The sequence below is a fragment of the Meles meles genome, chromosome 3 (genome assembly GCF_922984935.1).
Source record: "Meles meles chromosome 3, mMelMel3.1 paternal haplotype, whole genome shotgun sequence".
In the NCBI taxonomy this organism is placed as follows: Eukaryota; Metazoa; Chordata; class Mammalia; order Carnivora; family Mustelidae; genus Meles; species Meles meles.
In genome coordinates, this window is record NC_060068.1 from 44211240 (window position 1) to 44226506 (window position 15267).

General features: G+C 42.6%; 1 protein-coding gene across 3 annotated transcripts in view; it reads left to right on the forward strand.

Annotated features, from left to right (window-relative positions):
* The window catches only part of LOC123937897 (synuclein alpha interacting protein), a 148025-nt gene that overhangs the window by 49324 nt on the left and 83434 nt on the right, over positions 1 to 15267 (forward strand). The window contains exon 1 of one of the 3 annotated variants that reach the window (XM_045998704.1): positions 14309 to 14323. The exons of the other annotated variants lie outside the window; for them this stretch is intronic. The gene's annotated coding sequence lies outside the window, so the exon portion shown is untranslated. Of the gene's footprint in view, positions 1 to 14308; positions 14324 to 15267 lie in introns of those variants that run through there. 3 annotated transcript variants of the gene reach the window in all.

The window sequence follows — 15267 nt, forward strand, 5'->3', positions numbered from 1 at the left end:
ATTAATTGCTCAGAAAACAGGACTGTCTCTTTAGCTTCATGAAATTCATTAGCTGGAACTCTTCTTGGAGAAGAGAACTCTGTTTTTGGATTGCGTTCACTTAGCACTTAACTTTTATTTTGTCATGTCTCCAAGTATGCTCCATGAAAAAAAAAAAAAGTACGGTTATTTGTAGCAGAGCTCCTTGTTATCTGAGAGTAGCCGGCGAGTGGAATAAAAGACCCTTAAAGTGAAGTCACTAAACACTGGAACATGACTTCCTAGTAAAAAGTAAACCAAACCAACAAAACTAATGAGATTTCGGTTAGAACTTTGAATGAATTGGCAGTCAAGTCTTTCAACAATGCGTTCATACAACATGGCATCCATCATTTTGTGTTTGGCTTTGCGGTATGTAACAATGGTCATTTTTACAGAAAAAGAGAGAGTGAGTGAGTGAGTGAGTGAGTGAGTGAGTGAGTTCTTGGGCTTCACCAACTGGCCCACAGCTTCCCTTTATCATTTGAGAGTCAACTCATTCTCTTGTGAAACATCTATTAGACCACCATCCTTGCTGACGTGTTTCTGAAGTTACTCGCGGCTGTAGCTTCTCGTGACCTGATGTATATTTCCAAGAATTCCTTAGCATCCTTGTTTCTGATTTCAGGAATACTGCATCCTTTGTAAGCTTTGCAGTTTGACTTCCAGTCCACTTACGCTGTGTCTGTTTTGCACTGTTGGGGGAGGGTGTGTTTTAAAACCACCCATAGCTAGTGTAGGATCAACTTTGGAAGATGTTGATTTAATGGATAGAGAGCCTTGCTACTTCTAAGCAGGGGAGAAACACTTAAGCTGGGTGGGGGTGGGGGGGGGGAGGAGTGTTTCAAAACTGTCAATTCATGACTATTTTCATGTTATGATGATTTTTATATCACTGCACATCCTGGAAACTGGGAGGTTGGATAACCAAGCCTCCCTTTGTGGCGCGATTGTCATTCCCTGATGAAGAAGAGCTGTATACCTGACCTGTAGGTCCCCAGCAGGATCTTTTTCAGCATGTTTACTCATGCTGGCCCCTGGGTTTTCCAGAATGGCTTTTCCATCGGTACCATTTGATCTTCTGCTTCCACATAATCAGTTCCTAATGACAGCCCAGACGTAGAAAAAGGGGGAAAGGATCTATCTTGCTTCCTTAACACTGTATCAGCACAATCAACTTTTGACCATCTATAAAACTAGCCTGTATTGATTTTTTTTTTTCAATGACCCTCATAATCTACTGCTGGAAGATAGACACAGTCTGGGGACAACTAAAAATAGCCAAGAATGTGTGACTGTTCTGAATTCCAGCTGCAGAGTCCTGATTTCCAAAGCATCACCGACCTTGATGCACTGAGTAATTTTACTTATCACTGGAGATACATAGTTGATCTATACTGAGAATAAAAATTAAAAGTTACAACTAACATCTGCTGAGTACTATTCTAACGACCTGGCCTGCATGATCTCATTGAATCTTCGTAATATCCCCAAAGGTCACGTGTGCTTCTGTTACAGATAAAGACACTGAGTCCCCATCCCTTAAAAGCCTGTGAACATTGGGTGATAAAGTAGAAATCTAGCAAGAGTATGGGGTGAATAAGGATGTTGCTGACTGAGGTATAAAGACATACCAGTATGGATCACCACTGTAGGGTGGTGGTGTTGGAAATTCAGGAATCTGGTGTTTTCGGACCCCAGAAATGGAGTAAATGGAAAGAGTAATGATGGAGAGCCAGGTTTTTCCTTTGTTAAGTTCAGCGACATGCCCGTGAGCCAGGGACTCAATTAGAGTTTGATGAATGAAGCAGAGGTCCAACTGAGGCCGAACAGAGCATGAACCACACTCAGTGGCCTTGGCGATGCCTCCCTCCCCTAACAATAATACAGCAAACACATGCAAATGAATTACATCATGCAGCTGGCCTTGGCCCGCTGCACCTGGTGGGAGAGGGTTTGAAAAGCTCAACAAGGGTTTGAGACCCAGACAAAAGACATGTCTAAGAGGGAAGGAATCTCTGTTTAAAACATTGCATTTCTAGGCATCACGGTTTCTGTTGTTAGTTTCACTGACTTCCTTGCACAGAATGTGAGCAATCCAATTAGTCCGCTGTTGTCTTGTCTGTTCTACCAAGTGGCAGTGCTTCCTGCAAGGGTCTTGGTCCGGAAGTGACAGAGCTCTTCCTGAGACCCTGTGGAAGGTGGCTGAGATTGGTTGGGACCCCAGTGGTTGAAATTAGCTCCCTTTGAAGTACCTCACCTGGAAGAGTCAGGCCCAGGGAAAGGGAAATTGGGTGTAGAACTAGAACAAAACATGGGCATTGAAACTGAGACTCCCAGCATGATTTAGGTACAGAAGGAAAAGGAAGAAAACAAAAGCCCAATTTTCCATAACACCTAGAACAGTACTGGAAACTGATGAGGAGTTACAGAACATTTCTTGATTAATTTAAAATGGTTTGAAGCTGAAAATTTTCCTAAGGAGACACTACATAAAATATATCTAATAAAGTAAGCATCTGTATTCAACTTCTTACTCGGGCGTTGATGTAGATGTGAGACTTTGGATGCACGGTCTAGAAAATTGTATTCAAAACATGTATTGTTTGGATCAACATGTCCTCTGCCTGCTTGTGAGAAGAATAGGACCCCCTGTCTTGATGGATGTCTCGCTAATGACTTCATTAGGTGCTTTGGTGTGAATGTATGGGTAGCAGTCAACTTTAGGTCATGTTGCTTTAATGTCAAAAAATAAATTTTACCCACTGATTTTATTTCATTTATTTGTATTACTATTATTTATTTATTTAATTTTCAATAAATTCAAAATATCAGCAGGCAGAACAACTCAGGAGATAACTTTCTCTCTTCCCAACACACCATTAGGAAGTTGTACTACGGCCTTAAGCCAATCACTGGTTCCTTTTAGATGTAATTTCCTTAATTTGTAAGCTGATAAGATTGTGCTAGGTAATCACTATGTTTCTAAGTACTTCTTAATTTTTTTAGAAAAGTTTTAAGTTCGCAGCAAAATTGACAGGAATCTAGAGGGATTTCCTGTGTACCCCCTGCCGCCATACATGCCTACCCTCCCCCATTACCAACATTCCCCACCAGAGTGGTACATTTGTTAACAACTGTTGAACCTACATTGACACATCTTAAGTATCCCAAATCCACGGTTTTTATCTTACACTCTTGGTGTTGTATAATGATATGTATCTGCAATTACAGAATCATACAGACTGTTTGCACTCCTTTATAAATCTTCTGTACTCTGGCCATCATTCCTCTCCCGGTACCTCACACCCCTGGCAACCACTAGATTTTTTATAGTTTTGCCTTTTCATCATGCCAAATGGTTAGAATTACACAGAATATGGACTTGCGGATTGGCTTCTTTCATTTAGTAATATGCATTTAAAGTTCCTCCATGTCCTCTGATGGCTTGAGATCTCATTTGTTTTTAGTGCCAAATTATTTCCCATTATGTGAATGTACCCCAGCTTATTTATCCATTCACCTACTGAGGACATCTTCATTGCTTCCAAGTTTTAGAATTGTGAGTAAAGCTGCTATAAACATCCCCAAGCAAATTTTTGCGTGGACATTGTTTTCCACTTCTGTGGGTAAATATCAAGGAGCACAATTGCTGGATCTCGCGGTAAGAATATGCTTAGTTTGTAACATACCGCCAAACTGTCTTCCAGTAGGGCTGTACAGTTTTGCATTCCCACCACCAGTGAATGAAAGTTCCTGTTGCTCCACATCCTTGCCAGCATTGGGTGTGGTCAGTGTTCTGGATTTAGGCCATTCTAGTGGGGGGGTGTGTGGAGGTATCTCATCATTATCTGAATGTCATCTTCGTGATACCATATGATATGGGGCATTTTTTTCATATGCTTACTTGCTATCTGTCTATCTTCTTTGGTGAGATGTCTTTAAAGATCTTTGGTCCACTTTTTAATGGTTGTGCTTTTGCATTTTGGACAACAGTGCTTTCTCAGACATGTCTTGCACAAATATTCTCTTCCAGTGTGGGGATTGTCTTATCATTCTCTGGGAACAGCCTTTCACAGAAGTATTTAATTTTAATGAAGTCCAGTTTATCAGTGACCTCTTTTATGGATTGTGCCTTTGGTGTCTTAGCTAAAAAGTATCACCATACCCAAGGTTATCTAGGTTTTCCTCTATGTTACCTTCTAAGAGTTTCATAGTTTTGCATTTTACGTTCACTGTGATCCATCTTGAATTAATTTTTTTAAAAGATTTTATCTATTTATTTGACAGAGAGCGATCACAAGTAGGCAGAGCAGCAGGCAGAGAGAGGGGGAAGCAGGCTCCCTGCTGAGCAGAGGGCCCGATGTGGGGCTCGATCCCAGGACCCTGAGATCATGACCTGAGCCGAAGGCAGAGGCTTAACCCACTAAGCCATCCAGGTGCCCCATCTTGAATTAATTTTTATGAGGGATAAGGTTTCTACGTAGATTAGTTTTTTTGCATGTGGATGTCCAGTTGCTCCAGCATTGGTTGTTGAAAAGACTACCTTTGATTCATTGTATTGCCTTTCTTCTTTGTCAAAGATTAATTAACTGTATTCATGTGGACCTATTTCTGGGATAACTATTCTGTTCTGTTGATCTATATATTCTCTTTGCCAGTATCATGCCATCATGATTACTATGGCTTAATAATGAGTCCTCATGTCAGGTAATATCAGTCCTCCAACTTTGTTCCTATCTCTCAATATTGTGTTGGCTATTCTGGGTTTTTTGCCTCTCCATATAGATTTTAGAACTAGTTCATTAGTACCAACAAAATAACTTCTTGGAGTCTTGTTTGTGGTTGCATAGAATCTATAGATCAAGTTGGGAGGAACTGACATTGTGACAATATTGAGTCTTCCTATCCATAAATATGGACTATCTGTCCATTTATGTAGTTCTTTAATTTTGTTCATTAGTATTTTGTAGTTTTCCTTAGATATTGTACATACTTTATTAGATTTTAAGTATTTTTTATTTATTTTTTATTTTTTATTTTATTTTATTTTTTAAAGATTTTATTTATTTATTTGACAGACAGAGATCACAAGCAGGCAGAGGCAGGCAGAGAGAGAGGAAGAGAAGCAGGCTCCCCATCAAGCAGAGAGCCCGATGCGGGGCTCGATCCCAGGACCCTGGGATCATGACCTGAGCCGAAGGCAGCGGCTTTAACCCGCTGAGCCACCCAGGCGCCCCAGATTTTAAGTATTTTTTAAAATTTTATTTATTTGAGACAGTGAGCAAGCAAGAGAGCACAAACAGGGGGAAGGGCAGAGGGAGAGGGAGAAGGAGACTCCCCACCGATCAGGGAGCCTGATGTGGGACTCGATCCCAGGATCCTGGGATCATGACCTGAGCTGAAGGCAGTCACTTAAGTAACCAAGCCACCCAAGCACCTCATACTTCATTAGATTTATATCTAAGTATTTCATTTTAGGGGTGTTAATGTAAGTAATACTGTCTTTTTTTTTTTTTTTTTCCTAATACTGTCTTTTTAATTTCAAATTCCACTTGTTCGTTGCTGGTACGTATGTAACATATTAACCTTATATCCTGCAGCCCTGCTACAACTGCTTATTCTGGGAGTTTTCTGTCAATTCTTTCAGATTTCCTAAATGGACACTCATGTCCTTTATAAACAAAAACGGTTTTCTTTCTTTCCAATCTGTGTAATTTTTATTTTCCTCGTCTATTTGCATTAGGTAAGACTTGCAGAACAATGTCGAAAAGTAGTGGTGAGGGAAGATATTGTTGCTTTATGCAGAGTTTTGTAAATATTATTAACTTGAGGAAGTGTCTTTCTATTCAGTAATTTTAAAAATAATAGTCTTCAGTGGTATTCGCCAAGGAAAGGAACCACAAAAGAGAATAGTAGTAAAAAGAGGTACACGTAAAACATTTGGATGAGACTAGAGTTTGAACTTAAAATGATTCTCAGAAGAACCGGTCATTCTTACTGGCGGCTTTTCCCCCGCTTTGGTTCCTGCCTGCTTTGTTGCCCTCCCCTGACCCTTGTCTGGTCAGCCTTGTTTGGTAAGTTCATTGTTGTCAAATCTCCATCTTTTTCTTACGTTCTCCAATTCTCTCTGTAAACTATTTCAAACCATGAACCCTAAGTTTTTTGGAATAATGACTTTGATTTTATCATACATGCCCTTCCCCAAAATGCAATTATGCCCTATATTTATTTTAACTATATTAAACTATGATTTGTTTTGTGGTAAGACTTTCTGTAATACTGGTACAGAAAATTTTGTATGCCTTCTGTGGCTAAACTAAAGTTAGCTTCTTACAAAAATATCCCTGTTTGGTTTCACTGCTTCATTCAGCGGACTTTTTATTCATTCAATAAATTCTTGAGTGCCTTCCATATGCCACGGTATGTGCTGAGCACTGTGGTTTATGGTGGACAAGACAAAGGATCTCATCATGAAGGAGACAGATAATAGTATTAAGTTGCTATACGTACTGAATGCAATTTGCTCAGGAATTTTGCACAGAGGAAAAGGCAGGGAGGTACTCTGAACTGGACGTCAGGTGCAGACTTGGACACTTCTTAGGAGTTACTTCCCAAGTCACCCCCAACGTAAGTCTTTAAAAGTATGTTTGTTTAAAGGGTAAACACAGTGAACTGGTCAAACAACAACAAACAGAAACTACTGTAGACATTTCAAAATAGGGCTTTGGTTACTTCATTGCTGAAAGAGCCGAAACACCAAACTATGCAAGATAGAGCTGTCCTGAGATCAGCAAAGGCAGAGAAGCCACCACCACTCCTTGGGCTGAAAGGGCAAACGAAGAAGGTCTGTTACCACCTTCAAGTTAGGATGACCAGGCCTTCTAGTGCAAGTGAGAGTGCAAATGGTGCTAATAGTGCCTGCCTTGTAGGAGCTGATGGCATGTAGGAGATACTGCCTGTAGCAAGACGTGTGTGTGTGTGTGTGCGCGCGTGTGATATAGATATATATAGATAGACAGACACTTACCAAGTCCTCCTCTCTACCTTCTAATCTTCTGCCCAAGCCTGCCCTTGCCCAGACCTACCAGGAAGCCAGTCAGCTGGCAAAGAGCTGAAGAAATACAGTTGTTTCCGAGAGAGTGGATCTGAGAATAAATAGGCAAATGAGTGCACTCTTCATTGGCAAATGAAAAGCCAGAGGTGGGGGGTTGGACATTTTGAGGTGGTTCCAAGAAGGGGAGGATGTACACAGAGATAGTAACATCAGCCCAAACCCCAGGACATGGGAGAGCACAGAATATGCACAGACTGGCATTCTTAAAGTTTCCAGTGTGAGCCAGCGGTTGGTCAGAGGCCCCCAGCAGGGTTGGCTTCTTATGACTGTGGAGGAATAGGACCGTCTGTCTCCTAGGCAGTGGGAAGACACTCAAGCATTTTCAGTAGGCCATCTTTGTGTTTTAAATCACTGGATGGTTGGGTAGACACAGAGAATGATTTTGAAGAATAAAAAGGTGTACTAATATTTTGGCTTATATTTTTGTCCTTCTCTATGCATTCAAGTAAGAAACAAGGAGACAAAGCTGTAATAAGAAGTGGTCAGAAGGATGGAAAGGGTAAAAATTTAATTTGAAAGGATGAGTGAATGTCAGGTGAGGGAGAGGAAGGGACCGGGGGTAATACCCAAGTCTCTAAACTTAGCTGAGCAAGGGAGGATGGTATCCCAAGTCAGGTTGTTTGAGTCGGAGACCTTTGGGAAAGCCAAGGAGGGATATCAAAGAGCAGGTGGCTGGCTATATGTGTAGGGGTCAGTGGTTGAGTGGGATGTGGACCAAGACTTTGGATGCACAGGGAGCAAAATAATGGAGCTGTGAAGGAAAAAGAGAAAGAATGTCAGACAGGTCCATGGGATATTGGATTTAGTATTTAGGAGCTGATCTTGTTCTAAGGCATTTTTAGAGGAAAAAGCAGTAGAAAAAAAGGAAGCAGTAGAAACTCAAACAGGGGGGGTTAAGTCAAAGAACATGAGAAAGTGGCAAGTGTGAAGGTAGATGCCTCTTTTGAGAAGTTTGGACAAGAGGAGGGAAAAGGTGGGGTGGAATCCAGAGCCAGGATGGGTCTTATGTGTAGTGTTGGTAGGACTTGAGGATGTGTGTGGTCAGGTGCCATACAGTCAGAGATGGGCTTTATCTCCAAAGAACTTAGTAGAGGTAGAGACCCAGGGTCTCAGGGCTGGAGTCAGGCCTGGAGAAGAAGGTCGGAGAAATTTTCTGCAGCTGCTTGCCAAGGAACTTAGCCCTATGCTGTGAAAACTGTGCATCCAGAAGTCCAGCCTTCGGCCATGAACCCGTGTAGCCCCTTCCACTTACAAGCAGAAGGCACCTGCATGACTGTATGATTTTAGGACATAAATACTCAGAACACCCGTGGTTGTAGAACACCCTTGGACTGGGTTCACAATCTCATTGACCCTGTGATCACCCCATAGCTGTGTGTGTGAACAAAAATGTACAACAGGCATACAAACCTAGCTGTATGCATTTGTATGCACTTGTACACTGAGACACACACACACACACACACGGCTAGATATATTTTATTGTGTCTTGGAAATTCCTCATTGGGAGCCTGAGACTCAGAGCAGCTATGCCTCCACAAAGCTTTCACGATCCATCCATGACTGAAGCCAGGGCTTCTGGCCTCCGAGTCCTAGGGACAGCCTTTGTCATTCTCATAGCCTGGCCTGAAGAGTGTCAGATCGATATAGCCCCACTCCACGCTACTCTGCGGTTGACTAGGCCTTTCCACCCCAGACATCTGGGGGTCTCTCCTCTGGCACCTCTGGCGTTGAGGGGCTGAGCAACTTCCTGTGCCCTGGAAAGCTGGTCCTCTTCTTACGTTGGTAGCTTGTCCACTGACAACCAGGCTTCTGTGTTCTCATGTCATACCTTCCCCCAGATTCGGCCCGCAGAGCCTTTCGACCCTGGGCTCTTCCTATCCATATACAGCAAGGAACGGTACCACTGGGGGCCTTACACGTGTGGACTTTTCATCAAGGCCTAGTTCTCAGATTCTCTCCTCTTTCCCTGCTCCCAAATTTCTTCGAGCCTTTGAATCCAGTATTTCTCCCATTCTGACTCAAGGCCCTGCCCACCCAGTGCTCTGTGGAGCCACACTGCCGTTGGGGGATTCCTGATTTGGGGATGTCTCAGCCGGAACCAGCTGGACAGGTTACTCAGGAGTATTGAAGCTAATAATACCTTGTAGGTTATCGGGAGGATTTCAGGAGAAAACTTGTGTGTGAAGGACCCAGCTCAGTGCCAGCCTTAATCAATCTTCTCTGCCTTTCCCCGCCCCAGTGGCCTGGAGCTCTTACCCACATTTCCCAGCACTTAGCACACTAATATAATTAGCAACATTAATGTATCTAAAAGGCAATTACCATTTAATTGCTCTGACCCCAACCAGCCTGAAGTTCCATTCCATTCACTTCTAATTTGGAGCTAGGGGGTTTTAGTCCTACCGGGCTGGTCACAAAATCACTGCCTTATAGAGAATTGAACAGAACTTCAGGCAGCCATTGATTACAAGGCGAAAGATTTGGTAATCCTCTCCATTTTGCTCTATATAAAAATGCAAATATCAATCTGCTCCTGGCCAGTGAACAAATCAGACAGTTTCAAGCAGCAGCTTTCTGTGACGTAGTGAATTATGCTGCTTGGTTAGACCAGTCCCGGCTTTCCAGAAGGCGTGCCCTTCCCCATATGCGCTCTACAGATCTTCATTGAAATAAATTAGTGCTCTCGTATAGATTCAGACTTAGAATCAAGTTTCAGGCATCTCGTCTTAGAAGACATTTATTTATATTACATACTCAATTTAAAGGAATAAATGCCCTTCCCTCAGCCTGCAAAGTTTGTTTATCTTAGCGCAACTGTGAGAACCTAACCTAACGTCCAATTGAAGGCTGTGTGTTTTCTGTTTTGTTTTTTGTCCTCCTCTGAACCAACATCGCCTAAAGTAACAGCAGTCTCTAATCAAGGGGAACCCGAAGTACTTTGAGACTTTTGAATCCCAGTCTTTAATATTAGAACTGCATATGTGTGTTTGAGGAAACCTAGATTGCCCTAAGCCACACGGAAAGCATTGACATCTGAACCGCTCCACATGTGATTGGGAGCTTAAGGAAAATCTAAATAACTCGAGCAGTTTGTGATTTGGAAAACAGCCTGGGCCATATAAATTTCCCCCCTTCTTTCTTTTTCTGTTTAATCTAACGCCAAAGTAAATGGAAGCCGTGGAGAACCTTTGAACTCCTCAGTTCTCCAGTGACCTCAGTGAGGCTGAATTGGCAGAAGCAGTGATGCGTTTCCAAAGGAAGACTTTTTTTCCTTTCCCTCCTTGAAATGCACACATGACCATTACCTCCCCAGGTGGAAGATGCGGCTTTGCAGCCGGCCCTCCCCACCTCTGCGCTGCACTGGCCCCGTGCTGCGAAATGGGCTTTGCACAGTCAGGAACTCCCTGCTGCAGCCGTTGGGGCTCCCTGGACTTGGCCCCCGGGCTTCTTAGCACCACTTCCTCACAATTCAGGCAGTTTTTTCCCCTTGCTTCCCTTTTGGAAGGAGCTGTTGGAAGCCAGAGGTCTGGAACGTGTCCACCTGTTGCTGCCAGTTTCAGCAAGCGCTTCACTTGTCCCAGCTCCCCTTTCCTTTTTTATGAACTGGAGAATGAAAAAAAAAAATAGCCGTGCCCATGAGAGTCCCTGTCTCTGAATGTCTTATTCCTGCCCTTGTGACCAGTTTATCTTGTATGATGCGTTATTTATGCATGATTAATAATTACCTATTAAATACGTCTTACAACCAATGACCTAACATATTTAATGTGTGTATGTATATGTAATACAGTATATATATTCTGTTGTATTATATATATTACATATATTCATATATATTCTGTTGTATTACAAATATATATGTAATATGTAATAATGTGTATATATATACACTACATATTACACATGACTAGACCATTTTTTGCCTCTTGAAGGCAGGGACAGTGGCAGTGGACATTTTCAGCCATGTGATTTCTGTCTTAGGGAGGCATCTCTTCAGCCCTTCTGTGCCATTGGTGAAGAAGAGTCCCATCCATCCATCTAGATGATATTTACCGAAATTGTTTACTCCCCTTATATTTTAATGTATGCTGTTTTCTAGTATAGAAATAACCCTGAAGGGGAGAAAAAAATGACACATTTTACACTTTCGCTCTAACGCAAAGGAATATATTGCATGTTTGCTAATCCTTTGAAAACCAAAAAATGTTTATGTAAGCCTTTATTTTGGGGGGCTGTGGGGGTTTATAAAACATTTTTTACCCTGAGCCCTCAGCTCTGAAAAGTTAGTGTTATTGGCCATCAATTGTTACTATTTGGGCATATTTGAGAAATGGCGTCACATAGACAGTTTCTTAGTGTATTATCCCCAGATCAAATCTCAAATTATGATTATAGTCTCATGACTATATTTTGTCTGCTGTTTAGGGTGGTTCTTCCTTGCTCTCCAAATTCATTCCAGGTGGTCATTTTGCCTCTTTAAATACAAATCAGGAGTACGGGGAGCTCACTAGTGCTGGAGAGAGCCTTTCTCTGTTTCAGTCAGGCAGCAGGGACCAGTGTGCAGAATATTTCAAGATCTTTATGGATCTGGAAGTCTAAGTGCCTGAAATGTGTAGCCTTGGAGGAGGGAAAACCATTGCCTCTAAAAATCTGCATGACATATTATAAACCTGAGGAAACTCTTCTTAAAAGGATTTGCTTAGAGGTGCTCCATGGTGGAAGTGTCTATAGTAAAGCCTTTGGAGAAGATGGAGAATAGTCCATGGAGAATCCATAGTCTGACAGCACGTGTGGAGGCAGTGACTGAGCGCCAGTGCTTTGGGAATCTGTCATACGTGGCGTTGATTCCTGTCTCCATTATTCAGTAGCTTTGAGCAATTTACTTTCTAGACTGGTCCTCTATTTACTCAGTGAAACAAGAGTTTTAGGTTTTAAATAAGATTCAATTTATAAAGGAACACACCAATGTGGTGTCTGGCTCAAATTGGTGTCAGAGAAATGATAGTGGTTGTGAGCCTTATGATTGTGTCATTACTGTTATTTTTAACAATGTTATTATTACTAGCATCATAAACTCAAGGGCGCTGTTTGGCAGAGTGTAAATAATGCTGAGTTAATGGATATGTTTCAGGGAGGAAAAATGTGCTGTGAGGATTCTGAAGTGGCTCTACCTGTCTTTGGAACCAATTAGGGATAAGGGGGTTAATAGGAAGGGTCAGCTCCCCAAACACCACCCTCCTCCCACCCTGCACCCACCCATTTCTTTGATTTTTTTTTTTTTCATGAGCAGAGACAGTCATTTCATCCACTGGCCACCTTTCCTTTGCAGTCCCAAGTTTAATGTCATTTTCTCCCCTATGGTTGTCAAAAAAGCTTTCTTACCTGCACGCTGCCATAAACACTTATCCTTACTGAAGGCGTTTAGTGAGTACCAAATACCGATCTAATCCTTAGATATATAAATTGCCAATCTCTTATCTCCCAGATCTGGATTTTTTGCTCAGGCCAGTGTTGTTCTAGTATAGTAGAGATACAGGAAGTATACAATCCTGTCCCCTCATCGAAAGCCCTGATTTCTAGCATTTGATCATTTGTGTGGTGTCAGTACTCGCAGCATACCCAATTTCAAGCTCCAGCATGAAGCTGGTTGTGCATGGTTGCTCAAGTGAGGGCAGGCCGGGTCCCGTAAACCACTGAGGCAGACTGAAGCATGAGCTGGGACCGTATGGAATGGGATGCTTGGCAGCAGAATGTAGAAGTGGAGGGAAAGTAGTTTGTCCCCAGCACAAAGCATTATTACATACTTAGCCAACAGAATTCATCCAGGAATGAATTAATGTCTGATTTCTTGAGCGACGTGTTCCAGTGCTATTCTTCTGTCCTTGCTCTTTTACTCTCCAGACATTCCTTGGACAGAAGTCTTTTCCAGACTTCCGTGCACTGGGGGATGAGGAAGTGGACGGGTCCACTTAATCGCTTCCCAACGGTCAGAATGTTTCTTTAAGCAACAGTTGGGAAATTTGGTCATGGACATAATGTCCATGTTTATGAAAGTGTCCTCCTCGTGCCCTCTCTTCCGCCCTCCTTTTTCTCCTCCCTCCCTTCCTTCCTTCCCTTCTTTATCACCTTCCCTACTGTAATTGAGAATATTTCCTAACACCTCCTTCATTATGTCAACAATGCCATGAGATCTTCAGGATAGATAATAGTATTCCTGCTTTGTAAAAAAGGTAGAGGTACTAGAAAACTGCCATACCTCACAAATCTGCCTTGTTACCATCACTGGTCATTGGTCATTTTGTTATTCGGAAATCCTATTGTGCAGATACCTCATTTCTTTGATTTTTTTTTTTTTTTCATGAGCAGAGACAGTCATTTCATCCACTGCCCACCTTTCCTTTGCAGTCCCAAGTTTAATGTCACTTTCTCCCCTATGGTTGTCAAAAACTGTACCACGTGCTATCTAGGAAATTGCATTATGGTGACTATAAATAGATTTCCAAGAATCTTTAATTAAGTGAGGACACCTGGAACTTTCTCATCGCAGTTAAGTCCCCGGAGATGATAAAACAGACTCCCCTTGGAAAGCTGTTCAGTTTTCCGCCGCCCATCATCTCTGGAGCCAGTGGGACGCTACCACAGGCACCTCACAACTGTTAGGATGATCAGAGTTGATGTTCTGCCACCAACCAGCTTTGCCAGCCTAGTGGACTAAAAAGCCCAGGTGTCCTCGCTAAGACGTTTTCCAAACACCTAATGACTTAAGAGAAGACATCCGTGATAACCAGTTGGTCATTGACCATGAAGCCATCTGCCGGCGTGCTTGAGATCATTGCTTGCATCCTCCTAATCCTCGTGAGCGTGGTTGGAAACGTGTGTTTATTTTATTCCACAAGGAAGCGTACTGCTGGGCGTTTACAGACGTCCTTCCTCCTGATTTTCAGCCTTGTGTTTGTCCACCTCCTGAAAAACTTGGTGGTGAATGTCCTGAAAATTGTTTATTCTTCTGGTTTCATGTTGGATTCTGCAGGCTGCAAAGTAGTGCACTTCACAGCTTCCCTGACAACCTCGCTGGCCATCTGGTTCGTGTTGCACTTTGCCTTGTTCTGCCACCAGAAGCTTTACTACGCTGTCCACTCCTTGAGTGAGGCTCCCAACCCCGATCATCCGAAACGTTCTTGGAAGGTGCTGTGTGCCCTTGGGGGGGCTGGGCTGGTGGCGTACCTTCCGGTTTTACTGTACGCTAGAAAATCAGAACACCACCGTGCAGGAAATGATACAGACCCCTTGTCTCCTAATAGGATTTACGTGGATTGCCTGATTGACTATGGAAACCGGCAGGTGGAGTTTTACTATGGGAAAATATTTTTAGCTCTGATTGATATTCTTCCTTTAGCCACCTTAGTCTTTGTCTGTTTCTGGATGTCTGTCCTCCTTTTGGAAAGAAAGAAAATGACATATGGCGACATCTGGATGGGAGATGATGATTCAGAAGTTGAAATCCTTAGAGGGGCCAAGTTCAGTATTTTATTAATGTGGCTGATCACTCCACTTTGGATTTCTCACTTTATCTTAGTCTATTTCTTAAAAGACTTGGCAGCCTGTGTCTTTTTTCCAGCTGTTCTCACAGCCCTCTCTTCAGGCTTCTCAGCTCTGAGTCCTTTCCTGCTCATGTTGGTGCACTACAGAATGAAGTTCGTATCCTTCTGTGGTCCCAGAGAGGAAAGACCCACAGCTCCGCCTGGAGAGGTTATTCTTTCTCCCTACGCTTAGTGGCAAAGAACTCAGTTTCTTTTTTTTTTTTTTTTTTTTTAGTTACTTTTTTTGTTAATTCCAGGATAGGTAACATACAGTGTTCTATTAGTTTCAGGTGTACAATAGCGTGGTCCAGCAGGTCCATACATCACCCTGGGCTCATCACAAGTGTGCTCCTTAATCCCCATCATCTGTTTCACCCATCACCTCCCACCTGCTCTGCTCTGGTAACCATCATTTTCGAGAACTTGCTTTTCATCCCTGAGAAATGGGCCCTGGCCTGGGAAGGTGCAGCTGAGGCTTCCCTAGCCCTCATCACTAGACAGTTTTTGCCAAAGGGCTCGAATATCCCCTCCTCTCTGAAAGCAGAGCTC